We start from the raw sequence: 14,528 nt of genomic DNA on the forward strand, positions 1-14,528 counted from the left end.
CAACCCAAACAAAACTAAACTACTCATCTTCCAACCCACCAAACATACTCAAAACAATTCTCACTTTAACATCACAGCAAAAGACAACACCACTATATACCCAAGTTACCCAACTGAACACACAAAATTGCTAGGAGTGTAAATAGAAAATAAACTAAAATTTGACATTCACATATCCATGACCATAAAAAAAGTCCACAAAAAACTAGGAGCGTTATACAAAAATAAGCATCTTCTCACCAAAGCAGCAAAGATTTCAATAGCAAATTCCCACCTTATCTCCACCCTACTTTATGCCTCTCCAATATATACCAACCTAAGGCAATGTGATCTAAACAAGCTAGAGACCTGCTACAACAAAATTGCGAAATTCGCCACAGGGGCATCCTACCGTAGTCACCACTGTCTCTCACTTATTGGACTGGGCTGGCTTGAACTCCCTCACCGCCTTCAATGGTATCAACTCTCACAAACTAGTAAACCATCCACTAAATGTCCCATCCCTCCAGAATCTACTCCAACCCTATCGCACCACCAGACCACTAAGATCCAGCAACAAAAATCACTTGCAGATCACTAAAGCCAATAACTCTGCTGGTGAAGCGCTATTCTCTTGCACCATAGCTAAATTATGGAACTCCCTCCCACCTACAATTACCTCCGTACCATCATGCACCCACTTCAAAACTTTACTAAAAGCGCACCTAAAAACATGCTGGCTATGCCCTTGCAACTCCCACTCTAATATCACCCACCCCATCCAACCACTACCTTTCTTTCCACTCCACTAACTACCTTGATTATAACAAGCTCAGATGCTCATAAGCCTAGTACTTATACAGCAAGAACTTCTTATTTTAACATTTGTTAATGTCTGTTATGTACTTCACAGATAAAGATTCTAGTTGTCTACTGATGTACTATGTTCTTCATCTGTAAATATGTTATAAGTAATTGCTATGTAAATTGTTAATCGCTATGTAATCCAATGTAACTACTGTCTGTTTATTTTAACTGTGGAGCTTTTCTCCCCGGGCCTCCGCTGAAAATGGACCTACATCCAGTCGGACACTCCCGGTCAACAAATATAAATAAATAAATAAATAAATAAACCATTTCACCCTTCACAACTTGAACACTAATTAAAAGCATAAAACACTTCATCCTAAAATTCTTTTTTGTATATAATAAAACACATAACTATCTTAAATGTCATCAATATGTGCATCTAAAGTTGTCTCCATTTATTTCTAACGGGCTTTATTCATCCTTCCTTCTCATTTTATAATGTCTTTTTTCATACTTTATATTTCTTTCGTTCTTTGTTTTAATATCGCTGAAACTGAAATATGACCATTAATTCCTGGTTTGTTTTTAGCATTTAATCTTATCTGCCACTCAGTTTCTTTTATTTTTACTTCCAACTTTGGATCTCCTCCTCTCTCCTTGTTGTTTACTTTATCAATAATAAAAAATATAAGCCTTTTAAAATCGGTACATTTTGTACTATGAACATATAGGGCACTACTCATTTTTTTGTTCTTAATATCCCTGACGTGCTCTAAAATTCTGTCCCTTAACCTCCTAGTTGTCTTTCCTACATAAAGCTCATATCACGCTATGCAGATTGCAACATAAACAGCCATCCATCACAATTATGGCATCTCAGGCATTGCAAGTTCCTATGAAATCCTGTTATGGCTATATATTTTTATTTTATTTTATTTTACATTTGTTAACCGGGGGTGTCTGACTGAGCCGAAAAGGCCCTTTTTCAGCAGAGGCCTGGGTAGAAAAGCTCCACAAAGAAAAATTACAGACACATTTAGTTATTTAGACATAATCAGTATACACACAAATTACAAGAGACATGTTTTTACAGTGGTATGCGGCACAAACAGTTACAGTGGAGAGAACAATCAAAAAAGATATTAATTTTAAAAATAAAGGTAAGTAATAGATTTGTGGTGTACAGCTGAACTTTGGAATGTAGGTAGAATACATACATAGTACACAGGTACAGTACATACATTGTAGATTAGCCAGTGTTTGTGAGTAAGATTGAAAACTATTATCAATTGCTCTAGATTTAGTATGCATATGTTATCCGCTTTCACTAGCCTGGGGAGCAATCATGGCACTGCCAACTTTGCTTGAGATGTTGCCTGATGAGGTCTTTAAAGGAGGCTTTGGATGATGTGTTTTGAATGCTAGTAGGGACAGAGTTCCATTTTTAGCCACTGAACTACTATATAGTGCATCTCCAAAGCTATTGTAGCTGTTGGTGACTTCTAGTAGTAGTTTGCTTGATGATCTAAGAGGCCTTTTGGCTGAGTGATGTTGTACTAGGTTTTTGAGGGCAGGACACTTATTGGGGAGGTAATAGATAGAATGACAGAGGCAGAGCTGATTGTAGGTTAGGAGGTTGGGCAGTTCAAGCCAGTGGAGCTGTCTCAAAGCAGTACAGTGATGAGTTCTATATGAGCAATTTGCAGCAAAACGGGCAATTCTGTTATAGCAAGCTTCCATTTTGCTTAGTTCAGTTTTGTTGAGATTAGTCAGAATGGGAGATGCATAGAGTAGGGTGGATAGAAGTTGGGAGCGAGCAATGGCTGATCTTGTGTTGTTGGTAAGAAATGGTTTGATACAGTAGAGTGACCCCAGTTTGGCATGTACTTTTTTAATAGTTAAGTTCAGATGGCTATCAAATTTTAGGTGGGAGTCTATGGTTATTCCCAATAGCTTAGCCTGTGCCACTGGAGCAATTGGAGTAGCATTTGTGGAGTAGATAGTGAATTGACTGTTAGTGTTTTTGTTAGAACTGGTTATAATCATAAGCTGAGTTTTCTTTGGATTGAGGATAAGTTGGGCTTTGGTAAGGTAGTTTTCAACATCAGAGAATACTAGTTGAGTTGTTTGCAGGAGGGTGGGAATGTTTTGTGCAGCACAGATTAAGGTAGTGTCATCTGCATACTGAATTATAGATGCATGCTGTGTGGAGGTCATTTGTGAAGACTGTGAATAGTAGTGGTCCTAAGATAGAACCCTGTGGGACTCCTATAGTTATGGGCAGCTGAGGAGAGAGAGAATTTTCCCATTTCTCAGCTTGGTACCTGTCAGTTAAGTAGCTTTGGAACCAGGTAAGAGTGGAATTAGGTAGATGATATTGGTTTAATTTGTTTAGCAGGATTTGGTGCGAGACTGTGTCAAATGCTTTGGACATATCCAAAAAAAGAGTTGACACTTGCAGGCCTTCATTTTTGAGACAGTTTACTGTGTCTGTGAAGCAGAGGAGAGCTGTAGTGGTACTATGGGCAGGTCTGAAACCATGCTGAGTAGGTGACAGGATGTTGCAGTCTAGGAGATAGTTTAGCATCTGGGTATGGATGCATTTTTCTAGGATTTTGGCCAGGGGGAAGAGTAAAGCAATGGGTCTGTAGTTATTAAGTTCAGTGGAGGTCCCGCCTTTAGGTATGGGTGTAACATAGGATATTTTCCAGAGTTTGGGCACATAGTTTTCAACAATTGATCTGTTTATGAGAGTGGAGACTGGGATAGCAATAGCATCTGCTGTAAGTTTCAAGAAGTAGCTGGGGAGTAGGTCAGCTGCTGTTGATGAGGTTTTTAATTTGGAGAGCATGCTTTTCATTGAACTGGTGGAAACTGTTTTGAGGGTAAAGCTTGTATTAGTGTTATTTGTGTTGGGGGGGATAGTGAGGAAGGAACTGTCCTGTGATACTAAGGATAGAATTGAGTTCACAAAGTGGGAGTTGAATTGTGTTTCGATGGGAACTTTAGTGTCAGGGTGGTTGGTTTGGTGTAGCTTTTTGGGTGGCTTTTAGTAGCTGGTTGACATTTTCCCAAATTTTTTGGGGGTTATGTTGGTATTTAGTTTGTAATGTTGTGTAGTAGGATTTTTTGTCCAGCCTAATGCATTTTTTTGCACGGTTGTGCAGTTCTTGGTACTTAGTTAGGCTTTGTGTTTCTTTGTTTTTTTGATAGTAACGCCAGGCAGTGTCTCTGGACTTGAGGATTTGTTTGGTTTCTTTACTGAGCCATGGGTTTGTAGAGGTTCTAACCTTGATTTTGTGCAATGGAGTGACAGTGTCTAGGTGTTGTAGAAATGTTTTGTTGAAATATGCTACAGCCTGGTCAAGTGGGAGGGTTTTTAGGGGGGGTCCAGTCACAGTTACACAGTAAAGTGTTGAGGACCTCAGGAGAGAATTTTTTGTGTTTCTAGTGGATATATAGTTAGTGGTTTTGCATATGCTTGTTCTACTACGTATAAAGTATATTATGTTGTGGTCACTTAAGGTGTCTGGGAGACTGCCTGTGTGAGGGTACAATGTGGGGTTGCTAGTTAGGACCCAGTCAAGGATGAATTCCCTTTTAGATTTTTTATCACACCTAGTTGGAATATGGACTAGCTGCTGGTAGCCATGGAGATTTATTAGATTACTTGGTGGTTCTGATATACAGGTGAACCAATCTAGGTTGAAGTCCCCCAGAATAAGGGTTTCTTGTGAGTATGTGGAAGAACACCAGGATAAGAAGTCTTCAAGGCTAGCAGGTGTATTACCAGGTGGAATATAGATCACAATTATGGTGATGACATTTTTAGGGTGAAGTTGAAGTTGTGAGATAAGTATGTCCCAATTATTGGGGGAGGGGTAAGAGTTTGGTAATTGATGGACAGTTAAGTTGGACTTGTAGAGTAAGGCAGTTCCACCCCCTTTACGAAGTGGTCTGTCTTGTCTAATGATATTGTAGCCAGTAGGGAGAACTTCTGAGTTAGCTATGTTTTTATTTAGCCAGGTTTCTGTTAAAGCAACTATGTCTGGGGAGTAGTGTGCTGTTGTGGCCTGGAGTTCAGGTATTTTATTTTTGATACTTCTAATATTAATATTTAGCATTAAAAGATGGTTGGTTTTGCTGCTGTTGTTGATTTGCCCAGGGATGAAGAAAGTGGGGGTGTTATGTTCTGACATTTGTGTTTGAGCAGTTTGTGTTGGACAGGATGGATTTGGGCCTGGGTTGGGGTGGATATCCCCACTTATGGTGAGCCTGGAGTTAAAATGGTTATACAGATGTTGGAGATTGGTTAGGAGTGTGAGAAAGTATTGTGTTTTTTTGGAGTAGGAATGAGAGCATATGTGTTTAGTTCTGAATTGGTCCGTTATGTAGTTCTTGAATAAGTGTGGGCAGATATTATTATAATGTGTGGTGTCTGTGTATGAGAGTGCATAATGCAGTGTTGTGCTACTAAGTTTAGGGATATTGCTAGAGTGATAACTTGTGGTGTTGTAAAGAATTATGAGAAGACAGACTAGATTTAGTTGTGTGATAGTCATGGTTATAAAGTTTATGTTGTTTCTAGGTGGGGGGGTCTGAATAGGAATTATAGGGTTGCACTATATGTGGATGGGGAAGTAATGTGGGTGATGCAAAAAATGCCTAGTGGGAATGAGAGTGATTGGGAGTATTTTGTGTGGAGCAAGTTGGTGTGGTTTAATGTGATATGACTTGAGGAGCTGTGATTGGTGGAGGTGATGTGAGGGTGAGCTGTGTGTGTGGCTATGATTACTATAAATGTAGAGGTAGTGGGGGCGGGAGGGAATAGGGGGCAGGGCAGGGGAGCAGAGAGAGCCCGAGCGTTAGCGAGGGCGAACAGAGCGGGGCAGAGCCAGAGCCAACCAAGGCAGTTTAGACTGGGTTGTAGTTACATTTACTTCACAGAGCTCTGACACATAGCATTCCAGCGTTATTTACAACAAACATATCAATGGATCATTGTTAATGAACCTGCAACAACTGTAAGGTCCACATTTACTCATCTTGGATTTATAACTAGTAGGTTTCTTTTTTGTCCCCATTCCAACATTTCTTTTATGTTTGTACCCCTGCTATATGCCACTTTGGGTTTGTACCCCAATTTTGATTTTAATTCTGGGTCAAATACTCCATCCGAAAACATATTTAGTTTTGAGATAAGTAATACGGTATTGTCGTTTTACTCAAACACCATAACATCGTTACCAAAAGTATTTTTGTAACTTACTTCTCCATCTATAATGTCTGTCATTTTCAAAATGGGTGAGAATGTGTTATTCCTTTTCCTAACCACCTCTTTTTTAATTTTCAACAAAAATCAGGAGGGATAACCTCTATCTCTAAACAACCCCAATAATATCTCTATCTCATTGCTAAAATTCTCATCATCACTTACCAATCTTGACAGTCTAACCATCTTTCCCTTTACTACATTTCTTTTCTGATGCATCGGATGGCAACTGTCAAACCTTAATAAAGAATTAGAATAGGTATAAAGTTTGCAATCATATCAGTATGTCATTTAAAAAAATCTCAAAAAAACTTAAGATACTAGTTATGTGTTCACCTCTATATTTAAAACTAGGATCTTAAGTTTTTTGAGATTTTTAGATGACATACTGATATTATGAACTGGGAGTTATGATTAGATTGCAAACTTTATGGAATATCTTTATAACACCACTCAGTTTTTGAAGTTTACATATAGAGTGCACAAAACAGAAACAAATTTTTTAGATATTTTATTGAAAAAAGACAACCTGATGGGAGAATTGACATCTAACATCTTCAGAAAGAAAATCTATTCTAATTCTCTTATTTATTGCTTTATTTATTTACTTTTTTGTAGAATAAAAAGTTTCTTCATTTCAGAGGCTTACAAGATTTTGTTATTTATTGAGTTTACAATTCTGAATAAATGTCCAGGCATCATAAATGATTTGCCACATTTAATATGTAGCTCAAACTTCAAAAAGATAGCAGCAGATGCTAAAAAGCTGTATGCAGAGTTTGGTAGCCAAGAAACATTCAGTACATGGTATTAAAATTACTATGATGGTGACAGCTTAAAGCCAGTTTAGACTGGGTTGTAGTTACATTTACTTCACAGAGCTCTGACACATAGCATTCCAGCTAGAATTAATTAGCCATTGAATGCCTAATATACTATGTCCATTATAATATAATTTAACAACAAACATATCATTAGTTATTTCAAAATGTCTCTATCTGATCTCATTCAATATTATAGCAATAACCCACGCCTGGGTGTGGGTAATGTTAAATTTACCCACGGTTGGCGTGGTTTGGTCCCGAGCGGCCCGAGGACCAAACAAAGCCAACCGTGGGTAAATTTAGCATTACCCACACCCAGAAGTGGGTTATTGCTATTATACCATGACATTATTTAAGAAAAGAAACTGTTACTTTTCTTAAATAATGGCATAGTATAATGCCTGTTTACTGCCCTTCCGCAGATGTCTGGCATCCGCGGCAGTTCTGATGTACTGGCGCCTGCGCAGTACATCAGAGTTGAGCAAAGCAACGGAGAAAGCAAGATCTCCGTTGCTTATCTCGCTATGTTAAATGAGTTTAACATAGCGAGACAGTTTTAAAATAAGCAACGGACATCTCTGTTGCTTATTTTAACTGTCTCGCCATGTTAAAATCCTTTAACATAGCGAGATAAAAAGCAACGGAGAACTTGCTTTCTCCGTTTTTAAACACTGTCTCGCTATGTTAAATGGGCTTAACATAGCAAGACAGCTTTAAAATAAGCAACGGAGATCTCCGTTGCTTATTTTAAAGCTGTCTCGCTATGTTAAATGGGTTTAACATAGCAAGACAGTGTTTTAAAAAAACGAGTCATACTAATGGAAAAAAGTCCGGGCGACCGGACCTTTTTCCATTAGTATAACTCGATTTACAACGGGCACGCTGGCCAATCAGCATGCACGTTTTGGGGGGGGTCATGGTATAATAGAAAATATTCTACAGTGTACATCAGTCAGACTTTTGTGATGATGCATGGTACCTCTCATGTATGCATTGTATGTCACTTGTACTGCATTTCATTATTTACAAAAAGCTACTTGAACGCATATCATTTATAGTAATTTCTGTTGCATACTACATGTACTGTATGCATCATATGCTGCATCTTTATTTATATTTCACCACACTCACTAGATGGACAGTAGATATAATGCAGTATCATACAACTTTGTACTGGATGTGCTTCATATTTTAGGATACTTTTTTACAGGTGTTAATAATATTTATTTTATTTTTTATTTATGTTTCCTGTTCATGGCTGAAACTACTACATTCAGTTCACTCTCCTAATCAAAACAAAAATTGAATTAACAAAATCATTTTTATTACTTGCGTATCTGTATAAATTTTTTGCTACACAGAGGATTATGATCGGGTATCTGAGCCAAACAAGTATATTATATATTTGAGACGTGGATGCCAAGAAATTCACCTCAAGAGTGAAGCTCAAGAGGTAAAGTTTGATATCCATGTCAAGAACACATAATACGTTATGATCAGAGAACTGATCATAATCCTTGGTAGGACATGGAGAAATATCTGCTCCATGTACTATTAATTATACAAAAGCAAGATGTAGGAGAAAAAGTGTGATTTGTTATCGGTATTACAAAGAAGCTGCTAAAGCAAATGGGAAGTGGTTGATGTCCTTACATATTCCATGTCTAAGGGAAGCAGTCTGAGCCAAATTAATGGCAGTAATGTAGCAGACAGCAGGCAGAAATGAGAGCTGAAACAAAACCATTGCATGTCCTGCTGCTACAGGTAATTGGCTTGCACTGTCAGGTTTTAGTGTCAGACTCAATGTTCACAGCTTGTAGGTGTTCTTAACAATTCTTAAGTACCTTTCTAAGTATTGTTAAGATTGGGTCTTGCACTAAAGTAGCCCTAAACGAGGAAGTTATTTAACTGTTTTTGGAACATAATCATGATGCTCCGTGCACTACAATTATATATCTGTATAATGTGCTGTAATTATATTCCCCTGGGCAGTGGCTCAAACTGGTCCTTTGTGATCAGTGTACTACCCCAGTAAAGAAACATACGTACATAAATAAATAAATAGGTGTTCACTTATTTGTTTAAACTTTACCCATTCTTCTGTTTCACATATGGAAAGAATATAGCTGATAAGTACAAGCTAACCACCTAAAATATAAGTATTCCTACAGGATTAATGGACCTCAAAATTGTTACTGGTCAGTACCCTTGAAAGAAAACATAATCACAAGAGTTTATAGGAGTTTTCATCCCAGCAGGACTTTGCCAGCCTTCCATTATCTTTTGGATGATACTGGGCCTCACCACTGCCTTCCAGTAATATCTGGCTACTATATTGCATGATCATTTCCAGTATAGCTCAGCGTAGGGGGATGCAGTATATCTTTTTCAGTCACAACAAAATAAAAAATAAAAAATAAAAAAAAAATGTTGTCTACAGATAGAGTATAACATTCATACAGATTAAAAGTACAGCATACTCCAAAGTAGATGTAAAAAAGTGAAGCACAGATTATCACAGACAGTATCAGCAGATTAACAACGCACATTAGATTTCAGCCGACTAGTGTCAAATCCACAGGCAAAATATAAATCAGGTACTAATGTTTTCCTCAAGTAATGAGTGTCAAATTCTTGCCAATGACAAGATCTGCAGACAAGCCCTGAATTCTACATTTGTTGGTCTATACAGTAGACACAACATTCCAATGTCCAGCATTACTATTGCAAAACAACTTGTTGGAGTGCCATTTGAGTTTACTTGTGGCAACAAACAGATGGAGCAATGGGGACAAGAAGCAGAGTGTTCTGACTGTGATATAATCAAGTAAATAGCAGGCATAGAGGTTTGCAGATTATAGAAAATGATATGAGCAAGCAGTTTTGTGACGTTAATTATGTTGAGCCTGATTAAATGGTATTCATTTTGGGGAAGAAAGGATAGACTGCAAGTATGAGCATGTACTGGCTAGCAAAGCTTTGAATTCTGGTAGGGCATATCCAGTACGATGGATGAAAATAATATTAACAATCATGCCTTTGAATTCTGAAGTAAATAGATGAGGGACAACATAAGCATCTATCTACTAAGAGGATAGCTTTTACTCTAATGAGTCAAAGTGACTGAAGACTGCAGAACGACAAACAGCTTCCAAAGCACTGATCATATGTACAAAATGTAGCAATCTCAGTGATACTGGTTTATGGTGCCCTGACACTCTTAACCTGAGGTGGTGGCATTAGTATCAGTCTTTGAACCATAAATAATTGTTTTTGGTTTACACTATTTTATCTCTAACTCATTTTACTGGGGGGTCTACTTTTTCCTGGGTCTTTTTCCTCCCCATACCTTCTGACTGTCACGCTTACCACTGGCCATCTGACCCATTTATTCCTATTGGGTGGGGGGGGGTGGGGTCACAGATGGTCATTATCCAGGCACTATCAGGGTTTTTTACAATATTCCACACTTTATCCTTCTCCAGCCCTGGTGAGTGAAGTGCTGACAGTGCTGAGACCAGTACATACTCAGATCTACTTATGCTCTACCCCAGTACAAGTTCAGTTTCACTTATGCTCTACCTCAGTACAAGTTTAGTTCCACTTATGCTCTACCATACAACATGCTCAGTTCCACGTATGCTGCACCCCAGTACATGCTCTGTTCCAGTTATGCTCTACCCCAGTACAAGTTCAGTTTCACTTATGCTCTACCTTAAAACATGCTCAGTTCCATGTATGTTGCTCCCCAGTACATGCTCAGTTCCAGTTAGGCTCTACCCCAGTACAAGTTCAGTTCCATGTATGATGTACTCCAGTACACGCTCAGTTCTACTTATGATGTACCCCACTACTTGCTGAGTTCCATGTATGATGCACCCTACTACATACTCAGTTCTTTTTATGCTCTAACCCAGTACATGCTCAGTTTCATGTATGTTGTACCCCAGAACATGCTCATTTCCATGCATACTCTATCTCTGGTACAGGATATGCTGTTTGCCTAGAGTGTATGCCCTGTTCCTTGAGATATAGCATTGCAACATTTGACCCCCCAGCTGGATGTCATTATTGCAGTGGATCTAGCTGCCTCCCTCCCTCAGTATGGGCAAACTGACATCTGCCACGCAATTCCACCCTCATCAGCCCTCCACTGCTTGCATTGCTGGATACTGTCAAATCATCTGGGATGCAGTCAGAGCTTAACCCCTCTGTGCTGTGTAGCCAATCAATCTGTTCATTTTCTTTGGGGCTTGATACTTTAAGAAGCATAAAATGTTAAGAGGTCAATACATCTTGAAGAAGGTAAAGTCATTGCATTCTATATTGGTTATAGCTCTGCATAGTCTATTGTAAGCACATTAGTGAACAGGTAGAAAAGAAGTGATCCTAGAATGGACCTTTGTGAAACTCCACATGCCAGGGTGAGGGTTTACAGATGGTATTTTACAACAAAATTTTGAACTACTCAGTACTAAAGTAGCTGATAACCATGCCCGGTTGTATAGTTGGACTCCATACTTTCACAATAACCTTAGAATTAGAGGATGAGAGAATGAGTCAAGGCCCTTGATCATCTCAATAAGCAAAGTTTAGGTCATATTTCCATGTTCCATGTTTATGTATATGGAGTTAGTTGGAGAGACAAAAGAAATGGCTATGATTGTCATAGCTTAATTGTCCCAGTCCTGCTTTTAGTCACTGCTTAGTATTATCCAATCATGGTTGTCCAATCGACCAGTTTGGGAACTGCTCTTATCATAGCTGTGATATTAATTCCATGTATTTCTATGAGTTTCAGGGATTTCATGGCATAGCCTTCTACATTTTCTGTACTGAATGACACTTGTGATTTATTAAGTGCTGCCTTCATATGAAAGCAGAATATTCTATTTGTAGTTATTTATTTTGTTAATTTAATAGCTCGAATATCTTTCAGATAGCTGAAAATTTAGCCAAATGTCCATTTGGAAAGTTTTTTTTAATTATGCTTTTTTTAAGGGGGTGGGATAATACCTCCCACACCCTTATGCAAGGGGATTGCCACATCTTCACCTACAACTTGTATTCTACTTCAGAATTGGTGCACCTTAGGCTAGGACCACCTTATGATAAGCTTTATCCCCTGGATGCATTTTCATCTTACAGACCATTTTCCAGATTTGGATGAATTACGTTCAGCCAAACAACATAATCCCTAAATATATATTCTGTAGATTGCCCTTATTTGTTTTGATTACATTATTTACAGTTTACATTTATTCTGATACTTCATTCCTTTCATGTTCTTTGTTCTTCTGTTTATTAAATGTTTAATACCATCATTTCAGTATATTTAGTTCATGTTATAACCTGCATCTGGGTTGTTACTTCATTTAGTAAGTTTTTTATTAACTGTTTCATTCCCTGATATAGTTCTACAAACTGATTTATGTTTCATAAATCTAATGTACTAAATGGACATTTACATAATAACTTTGTAAAGTTCTCTGAGTTAACTGCTTTAATAAAGGGTGGGGCTGGTCTAAATTAATTGGATGATAAGGGTTGTGACAAATGTGCACTGGCCCAGTAATCAAGGAGCCTCAATCCTCACCACTAACACCAGTGAGGGACATGCACATTGGGAGGATGACAAGTACACACACACAGTACAGTACAATTTCCCTTAAGAGCACGCAGAAATCACAGTCAGTCTGGAGCTAGTTTCTCTCTCTCTCCAGATCCCCAATAAAACTCCTCACTGGCACAGCTATAGGGTCAAGATCTCAACCGAGTGGTCAAGCCAAGACATCCAGCACCCTCTCTGTCCAACCAGTGCTTTGTGTCCCTGCCCAAGTAGCTGACACACACACACTTTGAAATTTGATTTATATACAAACACACAGGACACTTATTTTTTTGTTAAATAGTTTTTATTAAGATTTTAGCAATACAAAATCAATTACAGAACTATAATAAGAAAATTGCTTATAAAAAACAAAATATAATATACACAAAAAGGTAACAGCAACTAAAGTATTTACATCTGTGTCTAATGTATACATTATAACAAAACACTATAAAACTAGTAATAGTTTTATTAAGTAATGTGTCAATTCTTTTCTAATAAAATTAGTATCAAACAAAAAATAGCTGCTGTGTGTAGCGTCCCCAGTAACAGTAGAGAATAAATAGCAACAAAATATCGGAGAACGCCTTGCGAGTGCGACAAACTCAGCAACGAATTCAGTTCTTTACTTACAGTTAGTCGAAATACAAACAAGAGACCACACCTCAATAACCTGGCGGGAAAGGTTTCTAAACAATTACAGAAAACCAGCTGTTACAGGCTGATTAGAAACAGCCCATATAGTATGGCAGCCGTTACATTAATTCACCTATTCGGAAGCAATGTACCTGCTGTTGTTTGGTAAATAGTATGTAGATGCACTGCCCGTTAAATGCACGGCAAATTATTCAGTATTCCAGGTCGGTTTTCACCTCGCCACAGAAAATCCACATTCCACTTGTAAAAAAATCACTGCCTTTTAAATACGCGGCAAACTATATTGGATTCCAGGTCGGTTATCACCTCACCACAGAAAGTCCACAGTCCACAAGTAAAAAAATCATTACGATATAATCCAATGAGTTAAAACACTTTAATGACATAAAACTGGCTAGGGCTTTCACCTTATATATTTTTTTTTGTTTTAGAAATAATGACTTCTTTAAAATCTGGTAAGGTAGTAAGATCTGCTGGGATTCTTTTAATTTGGGTAGAGTAATTTGAGTTTATTAATAAATCAAAAGATATAGCATTATGATCAGATAATGGGCATGAATGTACTTTAACTTTAATTAGATTGTTGACTAACTGACTGGAAATATAAACTCTATCAAATCTAGAATATGAACCATGCCTATGAGAATAGCATGTATAATAAAGGGAATTTGAATCATCAAAATCAGTAACGTCTCTAATATGGTATGTATCTGCAAATTCAGTCAAATTCTTTGCTGATAATGTTACTATTCTTTTACTATTAGCTGTTGAATCATTTTCATTAAATATACAGTTGAAATCCCCTGCTAATATATTTCCTTTAGCTATTTGTACTATTTGGCTTAAGTGTTGTTTAACTGTGTAAATACCTATCCCTGGTATCCAATAGATATTAATTAATGTGTATAATTTCCTATTAAGTTTTAGTGTAATAAAGCAAAACATACCCTTATCATCAATACATGTGTCTATTATTTTAGTGTATGTTTGAGTACTGTCCCAAAGAATTGCAACACCTCTCTTTTTTGTTGATGATGTGAACTAGATAGTACTATATATTTTCTATTATTAAGTCTATTAATGTCATCTTTTAGTAAGTGTGTTTCTTGTAGAAAAACAATATTAGGGTTAAAAAGATTTATATACTTATAAAAGCTCCCCTTTTGCAATTGTTATTTAACCCATTTATATTAATAGATAAACATTTTAAGGTTGATATAAAAAATGAATGCGTTTACTTGAGTGATGATCATTAACATATTAAGTATATACATATAATTTTTTATTCCTACTGAACTGAAATTTTTTTCATAGAACTACGGTCCAAATAATGTAAGGAAATAGTGTATATTGAACCATTAAAGTATTTAGACAC

This window comes from Protopterus annectens, chromosome 3.part0, assembly GCF_019279795.1.
Source record: "Protopterus annectens isolate FY-2018-M chromosome 3.part0, PAN1.0, whole genome shotgun sequence".
Classification (NCBI taxonomy): Eukaryota; Metazoa; Chordata; order Ceratodontiformes; family Protopteridae; genus Protopterus; species Protopterus annectens.